We start from the raw sequence: 19,993 nt of genomic DNA, 5'->3' as shown, positions 1-19,993 counted from the left end.
ATATTTTTTATTGAACCAGCGTCTATTGGAGAGTGTTAAAGTGTAAGCCCTTTGCCTGAATCATATTAACAGGGTAAAATTGGCTTCTCTTTTTCAATATGTATGAAGAAAGCCTGCAAGATTGCTTTGGTGCATCTCAGTTATCAAGCAGCTATTAGGTATTTATTTGGACAGAGTTAATTGAAACCTGGGGATCTCGTCGAATAGCTGAATAAAAACATTGTGTTCATTGATTGCATTTTATTGATTATTTACAAGTGCAACTAGACTGTTGTGTTTATAGACCATATAACTCTCAATTTTCATGCACTAGCAGAAATAGTAAGATATCTGCATTGTGAATGATACAAGGGAATGTTTAAATTTTGATGTGGAAAGATTTATTTGCTGGAAATAAAATCCAGAGGAGGTTTTAAAAAAAGTTTTTATTTATTTTAGTCTACATTTTTGGCCAGATTGTGTCTCTTTAAATAAATCGCAATTACTTTCATATGCAAATACACTGACTATTTTTAAGCTGCTAAGTAGGCACCACTGCTAGTTGTGCTGAATATGCACTTGCATGCTTAGAGGGCCACACCTTGAGGCCAGGCTGCTTACTTTTATTCTCCAAAGCCGATGTGCTTAGTTGACTTTAGTAGAGCTGAAATTTATGATTTGTTTCCCCCCCCAAAATGTTCAATATTTCATGTCATTTTGTGCCCTGAAATATCTTTATTTCAGATTTTAGAGTCTTTTCACTTTGAAACCTGGAAAGCACATACACACAACTACTGAGCACTGGAAAGGTCACAGCCACCAAACCAAGACTGGAAGTGCTAGAGTGGCATTTTAATTTGGTCCATTGTAGATGAGTCGGAAAAAAAATATACTGAGTCATTAACCCCTTCTCCCTGTCCCAGCTTTACTCCTTCACAGGTGACCCTAGGCTAGGGGATAAGAGAGTGCATCCACACACACACAGAGCTGTCTGATCACGGATCCACTTCTCTATTATAAGCTGAAGTGTCTTCTTCACTGGGCCTAGCCCCCTCTCCCACACAAAAATGGTACACACAAAAAGTGAATAAACGGAGGCAAGAGGAACAGCAGGGACAGAGATTTTTTTCAGCCTGGTTTCCAACCAGGATCCCTTCTCATTGCTGAGTTTACGCACAATGTTGTTTAATCTTACCTGCTTCCTTAGTGACACACCGACCAGAACACGTGGTCTGAGCAACAGTGTTGGGGCAGAACAGCCACCAGTAAGCCTGAGGGAGTGAGAAGGAGCTGAAGCCCATTGTAGAAGGGATCCCATTAGACCTAATCAGGGTGAAGAGTACTAGGACGGCTTAGCTCACCTGTGGGCTATTTGGGGTCTGCCTGCTATTCTAAAAGCCTCTTTTTTGGGAACCAGAACTGAAGAGGGAGAGTTAAGCAGGGACAGGATCTTTCCTTGTTGAAAACGTTAAAATCCACTTAATTACCCAGCTAGGCATCCGAGTCTCAGGGTTAGGAGTGCAGCCGAAATGCATTCTTTTGGAACTTTACTTTCCCACATTAAACATCCTAAATAAATCATTGCAGAGATTGTCACTAGTGCTCCTCTGCACTGGGTCCTCCTGTCCCTTTTCACTCTGCACCTACCATTGTGTAATAAATGCAGTAGCAGGCTTCTTACTGAAGTGTCACAAGCGTAGGAACAAACCAGTCTAATGCTGCATTTTTTCTGAGTTTAATTAGTGCTTGTTCCTCTACTGGCCCTTCCAGATTGGTTTATGTTGGCCCTTGTACACAAAGGCTGGAGACTCCTGTGTAAGGATACAGACATGTAGCATAACTAGTGTGTACATATACCACAATAGGTGATTTCATTCTGAAAAAGATCTGCCACATATGTACAATCCCTTCTGATGCCCCTCAGCCCAACCTGCCATCCCCTTCACTGTTCTGAAGTCCCTCCCAAGCACGGCTTGTTTAGCGGATGGCTTTCATGTTGTAGTTTATTAAGGTTCCAAAATAAGAACTAGCAAGGAGCCGCTCTCATTTTCATTTCTGGTGCCAAACAGCATCCTATTGTGCTCCAAACATTTGGCAATGAGTTCTTCAGAAGGGATTTCTACAGATTCCCCATCACATGGCTCCCAGCGAGAAACAAAAACAAAACCCACCGATCTGCAGAGAACAGCAGCAAAGTCACCATGACTCATTTGGTTTTTTTAGGGCCTGCTCTTGAGGGATGCTGTGTATCCCTAACTCCCAGCCACATCAGGGTGAGCTCCGGCACTTCTCAGGATCAGGCCATAAAATACCTCTTTAGGAGGTTCCTTGTGCTCTCAGGCCCCTGCCACAGGGCTGGCTGCTCTGCCTGTACTGTACGAAGAGCAGAGTGCTTATCAAAGGAGAATCCCTAGTGACATCAAACCCAGCGTTGCAGGCAGGATCTTGACAGCATAAGGTAGCCTTGAATGGTCAGTTTCTTGGGGAAAGAGAAATAGGAAAGAAGACCAGGAGCCAGACAGAGAGAGCATGAAAGAATAGAGGTGGAGAAGTTTCTCCTATTCTCTTAATCCTCACACGTGCCTCACCCCCATCAGCTTGGGGCCTGCATCGTTCCCCTGACCAGAATTTCTGATGCCTCCTAGGCCCTGAATTTACCTTTTCATGGCTATCCTATTTTTATCTTTTTCTTCTTCTGCTTTGTCCAGGTTGGAAAGCAGCACAGCCAGTTGCTTTGGGGCCTGCAAACCAGAAACACGAGAGAAAGACGCTGTCAGTTTAGAAGCAGATCTACATGAAGAACTTCACATTACTGACCGTCTAGTTTGGCTGCTGCCAATACAATGTGTGCGCTTTGTCACAGGTGAATGCTTTTCAGTTCCATTGCACTGCTTCTGACGAGTTCAAAATGCAGCAGCCAGTTATTAATGTACGCCTCACATCATCTGAGGGAGGTAAAGAAGGGTTATTCCCATTTTACTAGGATTCTCAACCCCAAAAGTTCAAAAATCTTAAGTTACACCCCCCAAATCACAAGACTGACCCCAAAATCATGAGAATTTTTAAACAAGATTAAATCATGCTTTTGGGGTCTGTCCTCTGAAGTTTGAACTCCCCTGACCAGCCCCAATAGGTGTGTGACAGTTACAATGTTGCTAACCCTGTATAACAGCATGACAAAGTGGCTGCGACTTGGCTCTGTTTTATTAGAGACCTGGGTTCTATTCCCAGCTCTGCCTGAAGTGATCCTGCGCAAGCTCTCAGGCTGTATCTTCACGGTGGAGTTAACACAAGTCATCTCCATTCAAGACACTCCTCCCAAGTTAGCCTAGCTCAAGTGAGAGTGGCCACGCTGCACAACGACGCTCGAGTTGCTGTAACCACACTGGTACTGAACTCACTCCATGTGGCATTAAGGCTTCCGGGGGCATATCCCAGGGTTCTCAGCACCACAGCAATCTGAGCTGCTTTTTGAATTCTTTCCCAATGAATTGTGGGAAAACTTGCCTGTCCTTTCTGGGAACAAAGGGGGAATTGTGGGAAGGCATTGTAGGACTAGCAGCACTCAAGTGGAGCTGCATCCACTCTGCAGAGGGATCATGTTAGCAGCTTCTCAGGTCAGCCAACTCCCATTAAAAGCTCCAGCACACTCATGCTAAGGGATTTTGTGTGTGGACAGGACAAGGACAAGCCCTCAGTTATCTATCAATGGGTGAATGATAGTTATCTCCCCTAAGGTAGCAGTGTGAGGCCCTGGTTAATAATAAAGTTTGAGAAGGCCACAAAATATTAATAATTTCAGTGGAACGTACGGGACTAGAACTTATTTTTTCAGACTACAGGGCATTGTGTGGGGAGTCCCACTCTATCTTTTCCAAAATTGTATGAAGACAGGAGCTTGTCCTATTTTCATGAGTGCTTCGCAAGGAAGGCCCACAATCACGATGCTTGAAATAAATTTGTGAGAGCTCGGAACACTGTTTTACAGACTGCCTTCACACACACACACACACCCCGCAAAAGGAAGCACAGAACCAATGTTTAGAACAAGACACAGTCTGAGGTGCAGATCAAACTTCTGAAATATTTGCCTCACACTGTAATTGGTGCATAGATTTAAATACTTACTAGGCCCTGAAAAGTGAACAGTAGATTTTAGGTCACTTGTATTTTCATAGCACAAGTGATGCCACTTGAAAATTAACATTCTCCAAATTTCATTCCATTTAACATCGTGTAAACAGCAAGAGGTTTGTCTTGCTACCATTAGAAATGGGGCCCATGAGTTGTATCACAAACCAGCGCATTTACAAATATTGCAGAGGACCTGCAAGTGCTCAGAGGACAAGGCCAGCACGTACTAAGAGCCCCACCTAGTGGCTAACTCGAGTATAAAGGGAAGGAGATACAACGGAGAAGCAGGACTTGTAGGAAAATAACAGCTGCAGAATGACAGACTGAATAAAGTGGCTCTCAGTGCAACAGACGTGAAGAGCATCTCTGTGTAAGCTCGAAAGCTTGTCTTTCTCACAACAGAAGTTAATCCAATAAAAGATACTACCTCATCCACCTTGTCCCGCTAATATCCTGGGACTACCACAGCTACAACACTGCATACTGTAAGCAAGTTATTTTCCAACCTTTCAGTTCTTAACTGTGTAACTCTAATTCCAATGTAGATTTTTTTTAAATAATGGAAAAAATATGGAGATAAAAACATAGAAAATGGAAGCCTCACTCTCTGGGGTATTGAAGCTCTATTGATTTGCAACAAATTAGCAATAGAGCATGTAAATATGGAACTCTTTGGCTTGACATCACCAAAATACCTGGCCATCCCACTTTACTTGGTCTGCAAGAGACCCACCTACCCCCACCCCAGTTAATGTTGTGAGCTTCACTGCTCCTAAGGTGCATCAAAGGGGGGCTTCTCCTGCAAACATTACAAAGTGTGTATCCTTCCCTCTATACCTGCAGTACACTGGTCATTATACAGCTATATCAGCCATATCTGCATGTGCAGCGCAGCCTTCTTTAGCTGAAAGCCATGGGATGTACTGTGCGTGCACAGCATACGAAAGAGATGTATAGGTCAAATCAAAAACAATTTCCACCAGAGTTTCAATGAAGGCTAATGCCATATAAAATTCTAACTTTCTGCTCACAGTTACTTTGTCTAAAGACAGAGGAGACATGTGGGGGAGAAGAGGGCACATGAGGTCACGTGACCCCTCAGAGTTGCTGCTTGGCTTGTACTGAGCATGCTCACACAGACTGAGCATGCTCAGTAACATCTGCTGAAGCCACTGTCCTCACTCTGCACCGCCTCCCCCCACCATTGGCAGATATGGGTTGTCTCTGGCTAAAGAACAGTTCGAAAAGCGATCACAACACTTCATAGTGGGGAAGAGTATTCCCCTGACCCCCCTACTCAAAAATAACTGACTCATGCTTGTTCAAACTCCCTCTTCCCTCCCCCAGAACCATACATAAATTCACCTTCAGGTAAAGACCAAGCCTGAAAAATGTCAGCCTCGAAGGTGAAAGTATCCAGAAGTTATGTGAGACTGAAAACAAGGCTAGAATGGGAACTCCTTGTCTTATGCAACTTTAGTGTCTGCTGTTGCTCCCACTCGAATACACTTATTTATTAGTCTTAAAAAATGGTTAAATAAGTACAGGGAAAATAAAATAGTTAAAGAATGAACCAATCTTTCAAAATTCAAAAATATGCCAAAGAAATAACACCCCAGGCAGCAATGGCTAACTACATGCAATATAAAAACAACTCTTATCAGACTTGCAGGCTGAGACTCCTACTGTATGTATCTGGATGACTGGATCTTTCCACCCTTAGATCCCTCTATTCAGCCCATAGCCTATGAGCCAGGGCAATTCACCTCTACCCCAGCCAGCTTCTAGCCTAGCCCCAGTCTCTCTCTGCTAGTCGACAATCCCAACCAAAAGATGCATTCCATGCCTGTATCCCTGGCTCCCAGGAAGGGCCCGGGCAGGGAGCCAGACATTCCATTGCACCTTCCAGAGTAAACACTGTGGGTTTCTACCTCATACGAGGTGGAGAGAGTTGGGGGGAAATGATAACATATGGAAGCGTTACAAGCCAGGTTTAAGATCAGTGAGGGCTGGGCTGGCTACTAAGGTTCCAGAACTGTGCTCCTGTGTGAAAACACATTTATAGTTATTGGCACTAAAAGAGGAGGGCGGAGGTGGGGGAGGGATTATTTGGGGAATAAAAAATGCCTGTGATACTGGACTTTTTGTTTTAACTGTCGTCATGACTTATGTCCCTTTGCATCTCCACCAGCTTGTGATTTGTCCTATAATATATTCATGATAAAACAAGCCCAACAAGAACACACCTCATCATCATTTTACATTAGCCTTTCCCTCTAATGTTTTGCATGAAGGTTAAAATGTTTTCCATACTCGAGTTCAGCTGGTTCTTCCTCTTCTTCCGGTTGTTTCTTCTCTGTCAAGAAGTGTTCAGTTATCTGAACCACAAAAAATATTTACAAACAGGAATTTCTTGACTAAATACTTCCATCTAACAACAACATGCAGCAAATCTTAAAAGAGCAGCTCTACTCCAGATACTATGAAAATGGCATCTTTCAGTTAACAAGTCTGCTCCCTGTGTTACTTCTACTTCTGTTCCTGATGAAGCTCCAGTCCACAAAAGCACTTAAGCATGTGTAACTTTAAGCCGTGAATAATTCCCGTGGAACGCCCTCCAGTTCTGAATATCCTTTCGGGATGGGGTAACTGGTACTGCACGCAGTATTCCAGGTGAGGCTGTACCATTGATTTAGGGGAAAGTATTATAATGTTTTCGGTATTAATCTCCATTGCATTCTTTATGCAGCCTAACAGCTTGTTAGCTTTTTTGACCACAGCTGTGCACTGAGCAGAGGTTTTCATTGGGATATCTACAATGATCCCCAGGTTCCTTTCCTGAACTAATAATTAAGACCTCCATAAGGTGTAGAAGTAGCTTAATTTTTTCCTTCCAGCATGCATTACTTTGGATATAATGATATTGAATTTCATTTGCTGGTGTGTTGGCCATTCACCTAGCATGTTTAGAGCTCTCTGAAGTGCCTCACAGTTCTCTCTGGTCATGACTAACCTAGATAACTTTGCGTTATCTGCAAATTTTGCTATGTTGCTACTCATCCTTCTTTCCAATCAGTAATAAATATATTGAACACCACAGGAGCTAGTACAGACCGTTGAGGCTCCCTGCTGGTAATCTGTTACAAGGATGAAAATTGCCCATTATTTAATCTTACTCTTGGCTTTCTGCCTCCTCACCAGTCATTGATCCATGACAGTACTTTGCTTCTCTCCCCATGACTCCTTAGCTTCATTAGGAGCCACTTGTGCGGGACCCTGTTGAAGGTCTTTTTGAAATCTAAATAAATTGTCAACTGGTTCTCCTTTTGTGGCCCTAATAACACATCAATGCCAGAGGGCAAGGGATTGCCCGACATGGAGCAACAAGTGTCAGCTGACCTGACCAGCTCAGGGTAGGTATAATATATGTGTAAAAGGTGTCATGTAAGGTACATTAGAATCTCAGAGTTACGAACTGACCAGTCAACCACACCCCTCATTTGGAACCAGAAGTGCACAATCAGGAAGCAGCAGAGACAAAAAATAAAAGCAAAAAAGCAAATACAATACAGTACTGTGTTAAACATAAACTACTAAAAAAACAAAGGGGAAGTTTTAAAAAAAAGATGTGACAAGGTAAGGAAAGGTAAGGTAGCATTTTTCTTTTGCATAGTAAAGTTTCAAAGCTAATCAATGTTCAGTTGTAAACTTTTAAAAGAAGAACCATAACGTTTTGTTCAGAGTTACACACCTTTCAGAGTTATGAACAAACTTCATTCCTGAGGTGTTCGTAACTCGCGGTTCTACTGTATCATATGTTAAGTGGCAACACACTGGTCATCAATATTATTAGGTGGTCATGGGCGGCTGGTGATCCGGCCGCCCAGGGAACCTAACTCGCAGCCACTCCCCTTGAGGCCGAGGCCCCACCCCTCCCCTGCAGGAGCCCAAAGCTCCCCCACCCTGGCCCCCAGTCCCAGCGCTGGACAGCCGGGGGGGTGTGGGGGGGAGGAAGGCCACAGCCCCGGTGCGCCACAGCCTCAGTGCCCACAGCCCCTGGGCCGCATGGCCACAGCCCTGGCGCTGCAGGTGGCCAGGCAGCGCGGTCACCGCGCTCCCAGCCCCGGGGCTCTGGGTGTCTGGTCAGCGCAGTTGCCGCAGCCCCAGCCCCGGGTGGCCCCTAGTTCAAGTGCTTGGGTGGCCGGGCAACGTGGTCGCCATGCCCTCAGCCCTGGTGCTCAGGTGGCTGGGCAGCACGGTCGCCGAGTCCCCAGCCCTAGTGCTCTGGGCGGCCCCCAGTCCCGGTGCTCGGGCAGCCAGCCCTGGAGCGCCAAGCGGGCAGCGCGGCGCAGCTCCAGCTGCCCCAAGTCCCTGCTGGAAGCATGCTGGCCTGGGGGCAGGGCCACGGGGAGGCACAGCCTATGATACCTGCCGCCTATGTAGGTGGTGTATGTATGTATGTGTTATATGAAAAATTATAAAGGTGTGCTGGAAATATATTCTTAAAAGGTGTTTGGCAGGCAAGGCTGAGGTCACCTCTTTCTAGACAAGGAATGTAGTTCTGCCTGCTTGAATGTGTCTCCAATGTAAGTTGAGCAAGGAGAGACAATGAAATTACGTTTACATGAAAGGCAGAACAAAGCCATCAGGCAAACCAGAGTGGAGGATTTTTAGTGTCTAGCAAAGCTCCCAGGCTTATCTTGTGAAAATGTTGTGCGGGTTTCCTTTGGGGATGAGGACTGATAGGTCAGATACAGAGTGATCACTCTGTGAAAAGACGAGTCTAGGAGCCTAAATTCATAACTTTGCTAGATGCTAAAAATCATGGTCTGAATAAAGATGCTGGATGTATGGTTTATTACAACAATCTGCAACCCACTAACCCACCTTGTTTTTCTGTGACTACTGGAGTGTTAACAGGCCCCTTCACCTTGAATGGTCCCTTAGAAAATGTGCTAGCTACTTAGACTAAACCATCTGTTCCACCTTGTATTTAGCTGTGACACTCTGAGTACCTTTCCCAGACCTGAAGAAGAGCTCTAGAAGCATGTCTCTCTCAACAACAGATGTTGGTCCAATAAAAGATATTACCTCACCCACCTTGTCTCTCTAATATCCTGGGGCTGACACGGCAACACCACCACTTGCTCTTGTTTTGTTACACAACCATCTCAGTTCAGCATTTCAAATGGAAGAGTGAAATCCTATGCCAAACTAACAGGCTGGTGCTGTGTACTGTCTCTTTAAAGGAGCAGCACACTTGAAAGGGTTTTGTGAGTGTTGTAGGGAAAGGGACTGGACACTGCAGGGCAGATGGTTTTGGGGAGACTCGGGTCTGGAAGGGCTGTTGGGGGACACCCTGCAAGGAGTAACTAGGCGGAAGCCAGGGTGAAGCCACTATACTGTGAGCCAGCTATTGGTGGCAGGGCTCTGAGCTAAGGCTGCACTGCACAGAAACACCCATGGTTACAGGGCAGGTGGTGACACCATCCCTTACTGACCCAGGCTGAACCCCAAAGCGTCACACCTTTATCCACTACTTTACTGATGTGTTCAAAGAATTCTAAGAGATTAGTGAGACATGATTTTCCTTTGCTGCGTTTGTGCTGGTTAAACCCTATCAGATCACAATCTTCCATATATTTTGTTATTCTCTTTTAATTATCGATTCAACCAATTTGCCAGGTACAGATGTAAGACTTACAGGTCTATCATTCTCTGAATCACCTTATTGTATTTCTGTAATGAAAGGAGGAACTGCACGTGGCCTCTTTGGATAATACACACTATCTTGTTAATAACAGTAAACACCTTACATTTTTATAAGGCCTGCCATTCAAAGAATTTCAGTGCACTTTAAAAACCTCAGTATTAAACCATACACCACCTGTCTGAGGTAAGGACGTATTCAGGCCATCACACTTATGAGGAAATTGAAACTCAGAGAGGTAGCAGGCAGCTTATAGCTAATCTGGAAACAGAAGGAGAACTGTATATTCCATGCTGCTTTTCACTCTCACACCTGCCCCTTCTGGGGAAATGATGCTTTAAATAAGATAAAATCCTGTGTGTCCAGGCCTGGTGGTTTTATTTTCTTACCTCCTCAACTTCATCTCTTAGGTCAATTTCCACAAAAGTAGACAGGTCTTTCTAGGAGAGAGGAGTGAGTAGAAGACAGTGAAGCATTAAATGAATTGAAAATCTTTAAAAAAAAATGAAAATGAGGAAACAAAGAAAGAAAACAAGAATTAACATATGGTAAAACCTAGTAAGTGACTACCAAAGGCACTGGCCAAAATTGGGTGTCTAGAAGAGGTTTCATAGTTATTTATACCACACTCATTACACTGTGGTATCTGAACATCTAAATTAAGATTCAACAGTATTGTATTGGGAGCCTTCTGAATACTTTAACATGGTTTCTACAGTCAGGGCCCACCTTCTGGAGGTGATTCTCAGTGAAGATTTAACTGTAAATATATTTTTAATTATGTTTAATTTCTTCTTTACATACCTGCCTAGACTTGAGTTCAGAAATCGCTGCTTCCCTGTTGGAGTTGGTGACATTACTAATACCTAATAAGCCACACAGGGAGCATTCAGAAAAGGCAACTCCTTATCCCATTGTACATAACTGTTGTGTCTTCAGCCATTACTTTTGCAATAGAGAACCTTGAACTCAGGTCTTGCCAGGGAGAGAGTCTTTCACAGGTCACAAACATGTTCTCGAGTCACCTGATTTGGGCCATCCTGAAGATATACTAACTCTCTACAGCCATGTGGGAAAACAGACTTTATAACATAGCAGAAGATGCTCCTGTCGAATCTGCTGTTGCTTTAAGGCCATCATGGAGAGAGAAGAGGGCATGCTGCTGCAGCCCTTACTCAGGCAAATAGGCTCCATTTATAGACTACAGTAGGACTGAGTCCTATCTCTGGCCCTCAGGGTAGATGCACAACTGAGCTCTCCTTTGAGTAGAGCAATGGGAAAGGGTCTGGCACTAATCCAAAGTTCTGCACTAGAGTTTAACGAAAACAACAGGTAATGATCATCAGATTGAAACTGAATACTCCATATAATGGGTCACACATATTCCTCTGAAAGTAACTTCATTCCTGCAAGAAAACCCTTTCTAGCTTCCCCCCACCTTCTTCTCACTGGAGTCTTCATCTTACAGTCACCTCCACATTTGCTCGTTTGAATGACAAGCAGTTAGTTGAATTACAGTTACTTGCCTGTACCTCCAGGAGAACTTCTTCCACTTTTAAATCTTCTGTCTGTGCTTCCTATGGGACAGGAGATGGGACAGTTTGTAAGTGAAAGCAGAACAATTAGAAAGACTGTTTTGTGCTTTTTAAATTCATGTTTCCTGACCAATTGCTCAGCCGTGCCTATTCTAGTGCCATATTCTTCTTGACCACAGTTTCCATCCTTATCTTCCTCTTTGTCATCATCCCCTTTCTTTTTCAGCTCCACCTGGCTGCACATAAAGACATATGTACACATTAACAACCCACTGGAGTTTGACTAAAATATTCAACTCACCAACATTTCCTATAGTTTTGCTATCGAGCACAATGACCTGATTTCCAGAAATGCTGAGCACATGCAGCTCCCATTGATTTCAATGGTGTTACACATTTTTAAATGAACTGTGCAATGTGACTTTCAAGTAATTTCCCACGGGCTGTGAGCTGGCCAGATAGGTGCCCCACAGCCTGACTCCAACTTGGGGACAGAGTTCCATCCACCACACTGGCCCCCGTACAATGTCTGTGTGGTCTTGCTTTACCTGGGCTATGAGATTTTTCATCCTTAGAGCAGAGCAGGCTGTCCATGGTTTTAAAGCCAAGTGCCTGTTTCTAATTCATACCTACAAAGCCCGGGTTCTACTAGCATCCAGGAGTGGCAAACCTACTTTCATCTTATTTTGACGTTTAGTGGTTGCTTACCAGTCCTCTACTTCACTTTTTGTCCTCTCTTCTGAATTCCCAGCTTCTAAAAAGGAAAGAGCTCTTTAGCAGTTTCCTTCAGACACCAAAATAACATCTTAACCATGTCTAATTTCCCTCTAAGGACATTTTTGATTTCCCACCTTTTGCTGTTCTAGTGAGAATTGCTGCATGCTCCTCCCCCCCCCACCTTTAAATACATTCACTGCCCTCCTAGTTCCTTACTTGCTGCCCCATTCCATGAATTTTCAGGATGGCAGTAGCCTCTTGTTGTTTGTGCCTTTGGATGTGTCTTCACACTGCTGCTCTAGCTTGGGTCGGGGTTTGGATACCTGAGCACAAGTTTTCCCCAGTGTCACAGCATTTCAGCTCTGCTCTGTCCTTGGATGGAGCTGGTAAGGATAGCGATGTCAGACCAGCCCTTTTGACTCACACAACACTGCCCCTTGCTCTAAGCCTTTTGGGCCAACCTCTGCACTCCTGCTGGCTTACACGTAGCATCAGAGATGGGGAGGTCCCAAAGTGCAACCTGTGGAAGGCTGGTGCCAGATGAACTTGTTTCATTTCAGGCCTCTCCTCTGAAGTAACCAGCAGGATGACAATGACACTGGGGAAAACCTGTGCTCAGGTATCCAAACCCCTACCTAAGCTAAAACAGCAGTAGTGTGAAGACATCACCTGAAAACATGAACAGCAGCAGAGGCTGCTGCCATCCTGAAAAGTCATGGAATGGGGCAGCAAGTAAGCAAATAGAAAGTAGGTGCAGGTATTTAAAAGACAGGAAGACAAAGAAAATGTTATGAAGAGAAAGAAAAGTAAAACCAGAACAAAGCCACAGTACATAAAGTTAAGGTTAGCAAATTCCTTACTTTGTTCCTACTGCACTTCTCTGGGAGAAAAAATAAGTGTTAAAGAAGGGTAAGGTGCCAATTATAGTTATTCTGGAAAGAATAGAGAGCAGTGTCTCCTCTGACACTGCATTACATTTTATCCATTTCAATTGGACCAGTTAACCGTGGGTGTGTGGAAAGGGCATAGATTTAAGATGAGGAAGTTCTCATTACTTCTGCAGAAGACTAAAAGCATGAATGTTAGGAACCCCTCTTGATATGAAAAAAATAAAGACAACAAAGCTCTTCAGATACTGAATTCCAGAATGGCTGTACCGTGGGCAAAGCCACACTCCAAGCTTCTCTCGGTCCCTGCAGGTTTGAGGCAGTTTTTTCTTTCTTTCTTGTTTGTTTAAGGACACATTTTGTGCTCTTGCAAATAACTGCAGACACAGAAGGGTGCCTGCAAATTTTTTGAGGACAAGTTGTGCCCCCAGGTGAGGAGCCAGGCTTATGAAGTTGTAGGACTTTGCTATATTCCATCCCCCTGACAAAGAGCTTTGAGGGAGCTATTTGCGGGAGTTACTTATTTTTTGTTTTAAAGGTAAGAACACTCTGAGAAGAAGTACAGTGGCTGAGAGGCCATACAGTAGCTAGGCTGCCTGAATAATGCCATGTTCCCTAACAGACAAAAATATTGCACACAGTGGCATTGAGGCTGGTCTCTTCTGAGAGGTTTACATGCATCCATTTACAATTAGCAGGGTTCATCTGAAGTTGCTCACCAGTGGCTTCATGGCATGGTTGTCTCAAGAGGCCTCCTTGCAAGTACAATATTTGATAGGAACAGACAGAGATTTTCCAGTAAATATCAACTTTAGAAGGCCTGGCTGGTACAAAAACTGGGTTATTCATTAAGAGCAGGCTATGCTTCCTGGGGAATATCCCCGATTTCCCTAGTGCTTGGCTAGTGAGAACATCCAGATTTCAAGGCTAATTTCTCTTTAATTACGTGACAGGAGAATTGCAGATGCTTTTGTCAGCTAGACGAGCTGTGCTGAATGTGGCAAGTACACCTCTACCCCGATATAACACGACCCGATATAACATGAATTCGGATATAACGCAGTAAAGCAGCGCTCCGGGGAGTGTGTGTGTGTGTGGGGGGGGGCTGCGCACTCCAGCGGATCAAAGCAAGTTCCATATAATGCGGTTTCGCCTATAACGCAGTAAGATTTTTTGGCTCCCGAGGACAGCGTTATATCGGGGTAGAGGTATATATGGTAATTGGGTAAGAATGATGAAACTATAGTGATGAGGCCACCAATGTGACTAGTATATTGCTAGATATAGATAAATAATGAGTGGATACGGTAGCTGTAGAGGTTGAAATTTATTTTTAGAATTATGGGTTTCAATAAGGTCACCCTACAGAGCAGTATGTGTCTAATAAGAGGTCTTTGCCCTGAACAGGGCAGCTGCTGACACTAGCAGCATTTAACTAGCATGAGGTTAGAAGCTGCTGACATCAAGTGAATCTCAGTACTTGGTCAGGGCAAAACGAATCATAGTCAGACCTGCTGTAAGCAAGGTACCACTCAGCTGAAGTCAATAGAGTTGCATTTCCTTATAGCTGGGATGATTCCAGTCCATTGTGTTTAAAGGGCTTGTTTCTCATATCCTCTCTCTTCTAATCAGGGAAATCTCAAGTAGTTTCCATGACAATAGCCTGATGTCATGGCTACAGGAATATGACTTTTGGGCAGGACTGAAAGGAGGAATAGTCACTGGGTTGCAACAAAGAAAACAAAACACAATCAAGTCCTTCAATTTGCAAGGAAGCTTTGTCGTTTTGGGATTTGCCTTGATGATGATGATGTTGATGATGAATAAGAACACAGAAAACCTTGTTAAAAGGAGATACAAATTCTTTCATTGTGGTTTTTTTGTGCACAATTTTTTAAACGAATGTAACTGTCCGTTACATTTCCTTACACCATCATTCATAGAATTATTTTCTTCCTTTACTCTCTTCAGCAAAATTCTCTGCAGGTATAAAATTATCACAATTTTAGCGTTGTGGAAATCCTTCCACCTGCAGAGGAACGCTCTATATACTTCAAAATCAGTGTGCCAGTAAGAGAGAGACAAGGTGGGTGAAGTAATATCTTCTATTGGACCAGCTACTGGTGGAGCAAGAGAGAAGCTTTCAAGCTACACAGAGCTTTTCTTCAGATCAGTATCCTGGGACCAACACAGTTGCATCAATACTGCCTTGTTAACAGAAATTCAAATGCCTAAGATCAATTAATGCTTGTTTGTAACACTGTGCATCTAAGACTCTGGTGTCACCAGTGCAAAGAGCTACATTTTTATTATAATGAGAGATGGGGGCCAAATATGCACATTTCCAGGCCAACGTCACCAGGGTTTCCCAAAGGCTTACTGTTAATTGGGTAAGTAGAGCTGTGAAAAAGCTTTTGGCTAAACACAGGAATAATCCAAAAATATTTTATCACACGTATCATACTTTTTAAAAACTTAAGCATGTTCATAACCTCAGGCAAATTAATACAAAATCTATTTTCTATCATCTGCCTAAGGTCAGGAGAAGAGCTGAGTGAATGATTGAGCTTTCAGTGGCCAAAATGAAAAACTGATAAAATTTGATTTGGGGTTTGATGAAGTTTCTCCCCCCTCCCGCCCATTTTTTTAATTGCTTAATTCTCAGGTGAGGGGGTTGGGTTTTGTCCGTTTACACCCTTTTTTGTTTTGCAAAATGAAATATTTTTACTTTTTTTGTATGCACTGAATTCACAAATAGTTTCAGTCGACCCAAACCTGCTTTTTTTCAGCAAATAAACTATTTGAAAAATTTGACCCAGCTCTACTAGGGAGAGTGTAAAACAGTGGCAATGGTGACTGAATGTTAAGATGCTGAGCGTCATAAGAAAGGTGGGGAGACTATCTCCATCCAGGATCCATCTCTCTGGAATGCTGCATAGGTGCTGGAACTAGGGATGCTGGGGGTGTAGCAGCACCCTCTGGCTTGAAGTGATTTCCCTCATATCCAGGGTTTACAGTTTGGTTCAATGGTTCTTTACACCCCCACTATACAAATTGCTCCTGCATCCCTGGAATGCTGTTGCCCATAACATTCACCACAGGTGTGTGCGTGTTACTCATCCTTCTAGATGAGACTCAAAGCTGCTTGAATTTGTTGTGAGGTTATTTCTTTATAGTTCATATATGCGTTACATTTAGTCTAGGCTGTTGGTGGATCTTTAAATTGTGTCTCATTTATTTGGTTAACTGACCTATTTATGTTAATTAACTCTGTTGGTAATTCTGTTAAGGGCAGACAACTTTGGGCATAATAATCAATACATAATGATAATATTTAACATTGCAAATCTTTGGAGCTCTGTACAAATATTTGATTAATCGTATAAGATGGGTAAGTATTATCCTCATTTAATGAATAGAGAGAGAAGCTGACAATTCAGTTCTTGCACTCAAGGAATAGCTCCGTTGACTTCACTGGAGTTACTCCTGATTTACTCTGGTGAGTGCATTAACTCACTAAAATGGTGTGAAAGGAGAATACGCAATTTGCCCAGACACACATCAACTGTATGTCAGAGCTGAGATGAGAATATATGAGTGCTTGGCTTTCTGTCCTGTGATTATGCTACTAGACCGTGCTGCACCTATGCCATTGATAAGAGTGTACAATTATTATTCATTCAGCCACTGGTCTCTTCCAGTCACCCTTTGCATGGCACAACTGCAGAATCGAGCAGTTTGGGAATATCCCAGTCAAACATAAATAAGTCTTCAGCTTAATGCCCATTTTACATTATTTTAAATAATTCATATACAATGTAATTACTTGCTAGCTCAGGACAAGAAATATATTTGTTAACCAAAATCTTTCAGTCTATCTTCAGCTGTAATGAAGTCAGAAGGTGCCTCATGTAGAGAATTCAGTTCTAAATGATCCAAAGTCATCCCATAGCATTACTATTCTCCCAAGACTTTAGGAGCCATGGATACAAGCAGGCAGAGGCTGTAGCCTACAATTTTACTTATTTCCTGACTCCATCACATTTCTTATGGTGACTGACATGGTTTTTATATTCTTCACATGTTCACACGCTTCTGATGGATCCCTCCGTAACTGCACCTGCTGTGTTAGCAAATTGAAACAACTTCCTAGAGACATTAAGAGAATACTGCAGACAAGGATAGGGAGCAAGTAATCACAGCAAAGGACATCAGGTAGCTATGCCTTGCAAGCAGCCCTCCCTTCCCCAAATAAGTCTCTAAGCAAAGAGCTCTGTTTTTCAGATGGACACGATTTCTTACCAACTTCTTGCAGGGTCTTCTCAATCAGGCTGGTGAGCTCCGACTTCAATGGGAGGCCACTGACACTTTTACTTCTGTAAATATCAGATGTTTCTGTGAGGACTCTATGGACACCAGGTGCTATTTTTGATAGTTGGACCCCCTGCATGTATCTCTTGTGTGATGAGCTTACATCCTTTTCCATTTTGGGATTTTATGTGGAGGAGAGTCACAAGACCTTAAAAGTTACCAGGCAAGAGCCTTGGTTTCCTGATTCTCACCTGATGTACTTACTGAGTGAAAAATCTTGGTGTGTGTGTGGCATTTAGTACTCCTGATGTTAGATATATTTGTGACATCATAAGCACCATCAGAATGTCATAGTAGTGACATTTAAAGACACCAACAGGGTTTATTTAATCACTGAAGCAGCTGCGCTCCACACATACTCCACAAATGCAGTGTACACATTTTTCAAAAGAAGTGCCAGGATTTTAAACATCAGCTAAAACCCTGTTGGCAAACCTGGAAAGTCCCATAAGAAGTCCTGTTTCTCTGGTGTGAAGTTTTACAGACAAATGTGCCAGATAAATCCATTTCAAACTTTCCTTTTTGGAATGTGCAGCAATGTGTTCCCTCCTGCCCATGTGTTCCCTCCTGCCCATTTGGCCTGGAAGGGATCCAGTAGGGGGCCTTTTAAATTCCTTTATGAAAACAGATTTTTCTAGTGCACTGAACATTGCCCCTAGAAATGGGTTGCAATGTTCTTTACTCCAAGACAGGTCTGTCGCATCTTACGCGCATTTAACATGCGCGATTTCAACTTTACGCGGTCGGTAAAAACAAGAGAGAAAAACAACAATTTTAATACTATACCTGTAGTGCGGGCGATTTCACCCGCCACTGAACTCAATGGAATTTTGGCTATATGCGGTTTTCGCTTTACGCGCTAACCGCGGAACGGAACCCCCGCGTAAGATGAGACAGACCTGTAATCCAAGGAGTTAATAGCCTGGATTGTGAATATTATTACTTTGTTTTTTACTTAAAATTATTTGCATTTTTGAGCAGGAATATTGGACCCGGGAGAGGAAAGAGGACAAGATCACCCACATCCACAGACTGTTCTAGAGTTTTATTTTTAATCCTGGGCAATTAGGAATGAAATGTACCCACAGACTTTTCCCATTCATGATGCTTTTCTGTCTGACAATCAGGTTAGTCAAGTGAGTATCTGGGGCCTATACTAAAATCACTACAAGGAGCAGCCAGAAGCTAGTTGCTAGTGTCACAGAATTTCTGTGAAGGTTTTGGAAGCTTGGTTTTAATGTGCATCTCTCATCATAACCAGTGCTCTTGCATAGTTGTTTTGCAGGGAAAATGCAGCTTTGAAGGTTAATATTAGTTCAATACTTACGTGGTAGTGAGAATCTAGAATAACTTGAGTTTTGTTTCCAGGTGTGTCCCACAAGTATACAGTGAAATATGGAGAGCAGTATTTGAAGTGGGGGACCACAGGAGAAATGCATTTAAAGGACTAGAAAGAACCACTGTCAAAATCACTGGCTGACATTGTCTCATTTGCATTTGGTTCGAACGCATCCATTGTTTGACCTAACAGAGTGTTCTAGAATTCAAGGACTCTAGACACTGTCCAGTCTAAGAATTTGTGAGTTGGAAAGGGATGTGAGAAAATTCAAACTTGGGAACTGGAACAAAGGTTTAAATTGTATTCTAAGTTAGCTCTAGGAAAGCAAGAGCTGATCCTTAACTAAAATGTAGATTAGAGCTGGATTTCTGTGGGTCAGGATAAAGGCCTCCAGGAGAGTATGTTCTACCTGTACAAAACCTGGTGTCTTTCAAGGTAAGGAGATTTCAGAATACGTTAAACATGAAGCTGTATCAACAACTCTTCAATCTTATTTCAAACTGATTTACAGCTACTGGATCTCAGGACACTGGTAGCCCTTGTTGGTTTTAATGTTTCAGGACTGGCCGTTTTCCTGGAACATGAGGGCATGGTGGAGGGAAAGAGAAGGACTCAGAGGAGGGTTTGGGTTAGCTTTTGCGGGCAGAATGAGTTGCATCCTGCCATTCTGCTCCCTGACCAACCCTTCTACTCTACATCTTTGTACTAGCAGTGTCAGGGTGGGCCTGAGGCAGTGCAGGGAGTGCACAGTGGCAGGGACAGCGAGGTGTTGGCATCCTGGCATGGAATAAAGCAACGGCAGCAGGCTAGGAAAGCCAACAGAGAACAGGAAACTATTGGGGGCGGGAAGGCCTCTCAGAACAGCATCAAGGGCTACCAGTGTCCAGAGACGGGGTTTGAGTAGAAGGAAGGCAGACCGAGCTGGGAGTTAACTCTGCACTTGTTCCTCAGTGTACAACCATAAAGCCTGTGCTTGTTAGAATTCTAAGGGTTATAGTTCCGGGTTAGAGTTCTGCATTCTTGCTGTAAATGTTTCGTTTGTTAATTCAAGAGGATCTCTGAAGCTATAGCAATTCCACACTGAAATCAGCTTTGGTTATTGTGGTAAAAATCGCTAGCCAACTTCTCCCTCCACCACAATGATCCTCTTTCCTGCTTCAGCAACACAGATTGCGGTGTACCTGTTAAACCACAACTCCACCACACAGCTAGGGAGCAGTTGTTTAAAATTGCTCTTCTGCCAGAAACAGGGCTCGGATCCCCATGACAGCTGCTCAGATCCGTTGCAGTGAGGAGTGGTTTCTTGATCATTAGCTGGACT

The sequence above is a fragment of the Chrysemys picta genome, chromosome 1 (genome assembly GCF_011386835.1).
Source record: "Chrysemys picta bellii isolate R12L10 chromosome 1, ASM1138683v2, whole genome shotgun sequence".
Taxonomy (NCBI): Eukaryota; Metazoa; Chordata; order Testudines; family Emydidae; genus Chrysemys; species Chrysemys picta.
This window is presented reverse-complemented; position numbering follows the sequence as displayed.